This window comes from Seriola dumerili, unplaced genomic scaffold (assembly GCF_002260705.1).
Source record: "Seriola dumerili isolate Sdu_G_001 unplaced genomic scaffold, Sdu_1.0 BDQW01000111.1, whole genome shotgun sequence".
Taxonomy (NCBI): domain Eukaryota; kingdom Metazoa; phylum Chordata; class Actinopteri; order Carangiformes; family Carangidae; genus Seriola; species Seriola dumerili.
In genome coordinates, this window is record NW_019174366.1 from 1,760,344 (window position 1) to 1,767,042 (window position 6,699).

A 6,699-nucleotide genomic window follows, 5' to 3' on the forward strand; every position below is an offset into this window, starting at 1 on the left:
TTCAACACCACGGTCACATGACTTCAACACCACGGTCACATGACTTCAACACTACAGTCACATGACTTCGACACCACGGTCACATGACTTCAACACCACGGTCACATGACTTCAACACCACGGTCACATGACTTCAACACTACAGTCACATGACTTCGACACCACGATCACATGACTTCAGTGTCTCCACCACTAAACTTCAGCTTGTAGTTTGATACAGCTCTGACCTCTTCTAAGCCTTTCCTCTCACACAGTAAGTGACAGTTTGTATAAACACAACGAGGCTGTAAAGGTGGACTGGTGAGTTAACGAGGCTGTAAAGGTGGACTGGTGAGTTAACGAGGCTGTAAAGGTGGACGGGTGAGTAGATCGGGTTTCATGTTCAACATGATGACGTTTGACGACAACCTCTGTAGTCTCATTTAGTCACTCGTTAGCAACTGAGACGTAAAAGGTTAAAAAAATCAGGACTGGAGTATTTACTGATGCATTTTCTGTTTAGAATAAAACATGAAAATGTCTTGAACTGGTGTTAACCACAGACCCAAAACCCACAGACTTCAGGATGAGGGAACCTGAGGAGCTAACATCCTTATTTATTTCCAGGTTTCCGGACTCGTTCCTGCTGAACTCTATTGTTCAAACCCACAGGCATTGTGTACCTCATCAGGGTCTGTCAGCTTGAACTCCCACCCATCTCCTGTCCAGCTTATACAAGACTGACAGTTGCGGTCTGTCAGAAGCTCCAGGAGGAACTGCCACAGCTGAATGGGGCCACTTCCTGTTGGAACAATCAGCATCAACATGTGCTGGATAGATCTAAAACTGACGTCATCCATCTGATAATCAAAAATCTATTATCTCCTTCAACCAGTACTCACCAGTGTAGCCAGCGAGGATGGCTGCTGGTATCACAGCTCTCCCCAGATTGGTTTTGTTGCCTACATATTCTTTGAAGCTCCTGTGTGGCTGTGGTAACGTAAAGGCATCTTCAGACATGGTCTCTTCCAGGACTGGGTCTATATCCTGGAGTGAAGCGGTCCATGACAGAGAGCCCACACGCTCACAGTCGTCACTGTGAGTGATCTCTACCTCTGAGTCTGTCTCTACAAGCACAGAAGAGGAGAAGAAGAAAGCAGGTGTGTAAGAACAGAAGGATCTCAGGTGATAAAGCAAAACAGCTCCTGGCAGCCATATTGGATAACAAATCACAGTGGTTTGGTACAATTTAGTTGTCAATCCAATTTTATAGAATCCCCGAGGCAAAACAATAAAAAATTTGAACATTGGTTTTTGGCTGGACAGCAACAGCAGGGATAGCCCTATAAACTGGAATGACTGTCCCTATAATGACTGAGTGACTGACTGACTGACTGACTGACTGACTGATATTTCCACCACTGGTCAGCCGAGTGCCTTGTCACTGAGTTGGAGTCTCTGGATCAAACAGGTTCTATTTGGGGGGTTTACAGCTGCAGCTCATTGTCTCTAGATTTAGAGAATTTTTTCAAACACACTGGGTATCAACCTGGTTCAGGTCTGGACCATGTATGGATGCTGTTCGGGCTGCACCTCTTTTCACGGGCAGCCTACTGAGCCCCTCTGGGATTGCTCGGGAACTGCTCAGGAACTGCAGGGAAGAGGAGGAGGGGTTCCAATACACTGAGCCTTGTCTCCATTTCAGCAAATAAACTACTTTGATTCCATGTATCATTATTACTAAAGGAGGCAGAGGAATAACTAAACATAAGACACACTGAGCAGAGAGAGCAGGAGAGAGGGAGGGAGAGAGAGAAGTCATTGGTAACGAGGCTTCGTACTAACGACTATGACCAACTCTCAACATATCAAACAAAGGGAGTTCGACATAAAGACCTGCCTCTAATAAAAGTCTGTTACATTCTGGAGTTGAAGTAAATAAAGACAAAACTATTGTGGATCCAGACGGAGGCTGTCCTCTGTCTGAGAGACTGTCTATCTGTCTATTTGCTTAGTCCAATAATAGGTTTATTAGTCTTTTTACCTCCAGTTCTTCCTGTTTCCTGACTCAGAGCAGGAGAGCTCATGGTCCTGCTGGGATCCTCCATCTTGATCAGGTTGTAGTCTCCATGTTGAACAGTGACAGGGTCCAGAGTGTGGAGCTCTGTCCTCTCAGTGTGATGATACTGAACATGGTAACTGTGTTTGTCTGAATGTTCCTGAACACAGTCCGAGTAGTTCTCTAAGGGAACAACAATAAAGGAAAAATGACCATAATATAAGAGATAAGATAAGATGAACCTTTATTGATCCCCTGTAGAAGATTTTCAAATTGACACAGCAGCACAAAAGAATACCAACACAAGGGGGAAATATAATAAAGAAATAAAATAAGATAAATTAGAAGTGCTATATACAATAACATTCAAATGCAAGTAGTATGCGAATACATGCTCACAACATGAATTCTTTTTCTGCACATTTCCATCAGTCCTGTACTATCTTTGCACGTTAAGGTAAATTTCCTGTGTAATGACTGTTAATCAAGTCACTTTTGTCCATACCTGTCTACCTCACATTTGCATTTGTCTGTTATTATTCTAACTGAGAGTTGAGCAGTTTCCCTGTGGAGTCATTAATGTTCTTCTGTAGTAATTGAATATAATTCTGCTAGTAATAATAATAACTACAGTTTTCCAAAGGTTACAGAAGACACATTATTGCATACCTCTGTTGAAGTGAAGCTGGCAGTAAGACGGTGTTGTGCAGGTTGGTAATGAAGCATCACACTCAGATTCATTCTCTGCAGAATTAAATTCACATGACAAAAATAATAACTGTGTTATCATTGTGTTATTACTCCATGATCACTGACTTAATAAAGATCGACCACACTAATACAGAAGATCTGTTCATGTGTCTGTATTACATATCTCATATCTACACATACACACACACGATGTACAGTATGAAACAAAAACACTCTAACTTAACAGATGGAGGTGTCACATATCAGAACCAGGTCTGAAGTATTCAGTATAAATCACCTGAGAAAACACACCTGCCAACAAATGACACTACATCTGTAAAAACGAAACGCTACACATTATCATACAGCCTCCCTGGTGTGTGTGTGTGTGTGTGTGTGTGTGTGTGTGTGTGTGTGTGTGTGTGTGTGTGTGTGTGTGTGTGTGTGTGTACCACTGTTTATATCATATTTACTGCTTTTATAGACTATTACCTTGCTGGCCCAGGTGAGACCTGAACCATCCCTTAGTTATGCTTCTGTAGGCCTAGACTGCTGGGGGGACTCCCATGATGCATTGCATGTATTATTATTATTATTATTATTATTATTATTAACACCATTAGCTATTGTATTGGTATTACTACTACTGTAACCAGCTGTTCCTGGTCTCTCTATCTCCCTGTGTGGGGTCATAACTGAGAAAGACCCTTCTGCTGCTGTCTAACTTCTTCTGAATACCACTAATTATCTAAATATAATATTATTCTTTAACTTCATTTGAATATGTCAGTTTTAAATTTCTCCACCTCTCCTCATGGTCTCCAGATGTTCCCACAGGATCTCTCCCGCGGTGCAGTCCGACATCAGGCCCAGGAAAGCATCTCGGTCCAGACCACACAGCTCGCTGCCCTGCAGGCCTCTCAGGTCCGAGCCCAGGCGGTGGAGACTGAACTCAGCCTGGCACCAGTCCAGCCAGTGGTTTACCTCCCACTCAGACCACAGGTTAGGATCTGGGCACATACAAATACATAAATGTACATAAAGCAACACTCCACAGCCTCCTCACCTCCTCTGATAGAAATGATGTGTACCCTGTGGAAAGTGACGGCTGATCCTCTCCTGGGTGAAGCCGGAGAAACTGGCCTTCACCGCCTGGCTCAGGACCTCCTTACTGGTCGGGGTGAGAGGAGGGACGTCCAGGGTGTCCAGCTCTGGGACGCACATAAAATATCAACATGTTTTCATTACAACAAACTCCCACAGGCAGACTCTTTATTTAAACCCCCCTGTATAGTATTTATTAGCTGTATATACAGTTAATAAATGGTTTATAACTATAACACACTACAGTGTAGCAGAAATATATTTTATGTTTAATAATTTGTCAACAACAATAAGTGAAGTCTGTCTGATGTGGGTTTAACAGATAATGAATAATTAACTTAGAATTTAAAAGGGAGGGGCCACGTATTACAACATATTGGTCGCATACACTGTAGTACTGAATCAAGTCTAGATGAATCAAATGCCTGGAAAACAGATATGCAAGAAAACACTGATGAGGCAGATTGGGATATTGCTTATTTAAAAAACAGACAATAAATACAAGGTTCAAACTATATCAATAAAAGTGGTTAATGAGAATGTGTATAACTCCTGTCAAAGTCCATCACATGTCTGCTAATATTCCTGAGAGAGAGAGAGAGAGAGAGAGAGAGAGAGAGAGAGAGAGAGAGAGATGTTTCAGATCAAAATCCCTTTAAATGTCAAACTCTGTGTGCTTGGAATGAATCTGAAGGACTTTATACAAACATCAAAACACACTAAACGTTTGGACTTTGGACTTCTTTAAGCCAGGAGAGCCCCTGCACTTTGTTGAAGAGTATGGATGCTCTGTCATTGAGCTTGGAACTGTGAGGATCTGGAAAGACTAACTTCCTGAAGGCAAGGGGAAAGACTTCAACTCTGGAACCAAACATGAACATCATAAAAGACAGGAATTGTTCTTGTTGTTGTTTGTATTCTATTTGACATTACTGCAGGTTTGAGTGTGTGTGTATGTGGTTGTGTGAGTATGTGTAATGTTGGTATTGTCAAACCCAAATTGTTGTATTGTTACTGTATGTTGTAATCTGTACGGGACGTGATAAGAAAACCATAATAAAGATATTGGGGGGAAATGTTATTGTGCAAGTTACATATTACATCAGAGTCTATAGAGGCCTGTTCAGTCTGATTGTATTTTGTACACAATACAGATGTTCACTACTGCACACTGTACCTAGTTGTCATTTAGAAACTCTATACAAACATGAATGAATGTTTATAACGTGCTGTATGAAGCTGTGAGAACATTTATAACTTTTCCCATGAAAACATTATTTCTTATTATTACAACAGCATTCATTATCTGCTGAACCAGCAGTTTACACAAGAGCTGTTGGTAAATACAGTATATCAGTAAACACTAACATCTGCTCACAGCTGCATTATAGACAGTAAGAAACCGGTTGTTGCATGTTTGTATTTACATGTCTATTTATACATATTCACACATTTATACAGAGTCACTACTTGTTTCTTGTCTTGATTATTTATCTCAATTCATCTTATTTTGTCTTTTATCTTACTTCAATTTGTTATTTTTATTCTATTTTAATTTCTGTTATTTTTATTTTATTTTATTTTATTTTATTTGAATTTGTTTTTCATTTATTCATGTTATTGCTGTTGGTTTCTAAGAGACACCAAACATAATTTTGTTGTATGACTACAATGAAAAATAGAGTTTCTTTAATCTTAAATGTTGTTGATAAAAGCATTAAAATGATGACATTTAAAATCAAGTGTTGCCATATAAAGAGCGACAGTGCAGTGTAATGAATGAAAAGCTCATTCAGAAGCTCCAGTCACTCTCACTGTGTCTAAAACCCATGATATAAAACACATTCATAAACACAACTACATGAAGAACGACTAGAGTGAAACAAGAAATCCATCAATCAATTATCAATTATCAATCATCAATAATCCCAGTGTTGATTAAAACCTGATCAGATGAAGGACGAGTCTTACCGTAGGTACTGGAGTCCATCCCAGTGTCGGGGTCGGGGGGATCAGCTGGAGGAAACAGAGACCACAAAAGGGGGAAAGGGACTTTAATATGAGAGATAGGAGGGGACAGGCTGTGACGGACAGCTGTCAATCATGTGGATGTGGGCGGGGCAAGAGGAACGGGTTTGAAGCCAGGTGAAGGGCCTCAAGTGAGACTGATCCATGGATACAGGATTTACTTTGTGATTTATGTGAAGAGATGGTAAAATTTCAGATCATCATACTTTTATTTTCCCTTTGGTTATGAGTTTATTTATATTTATATTTATATTTATTTCTATATGAGGTTATTTTAGTGTCCCAGTTCTGATGGAACCAAACACATACATACATACATTTCTGACAGGTTTATAGACTATCCACTGTATGACTGAATTTAAAATGAGGCTTTTACACCTGCATACAGGTGTATAACCCTGTACACATTCCATCCGGGTGTCACATTTCGTTCCTGTGTTACATTTCCCATTCATTAAGAAACCAACAAAGAAGTCTGTGTTTGTGTCTTCTTCACAGCTGGATTCCTGACAGGACACAGAGGACTCCAGGCTCATGGTAACTTCTTGCTTTTATTTGGTAAAATGTAGCAGTGAAGCACATCATCAGCTGAAATCATACAGGTGATAAGTGGGCGCTGCTGCGTCCACGCTTCATTGTGAAGTTTTATTTTATATATTTATTTCAGGTAAGATTGAGCCCACATATCTGGGAGGCAGAGCAAACCTCCAACATACAGTGGGATTACAAATTGTAATGGGACTGTCAGGTGTAATCTGCTGTCTGTAATGGGAACCTAAAGGCAGCAGAATATTATATGGCAGACTGGGGATAGTTGCAACACTTCTTGCATCTCTCTC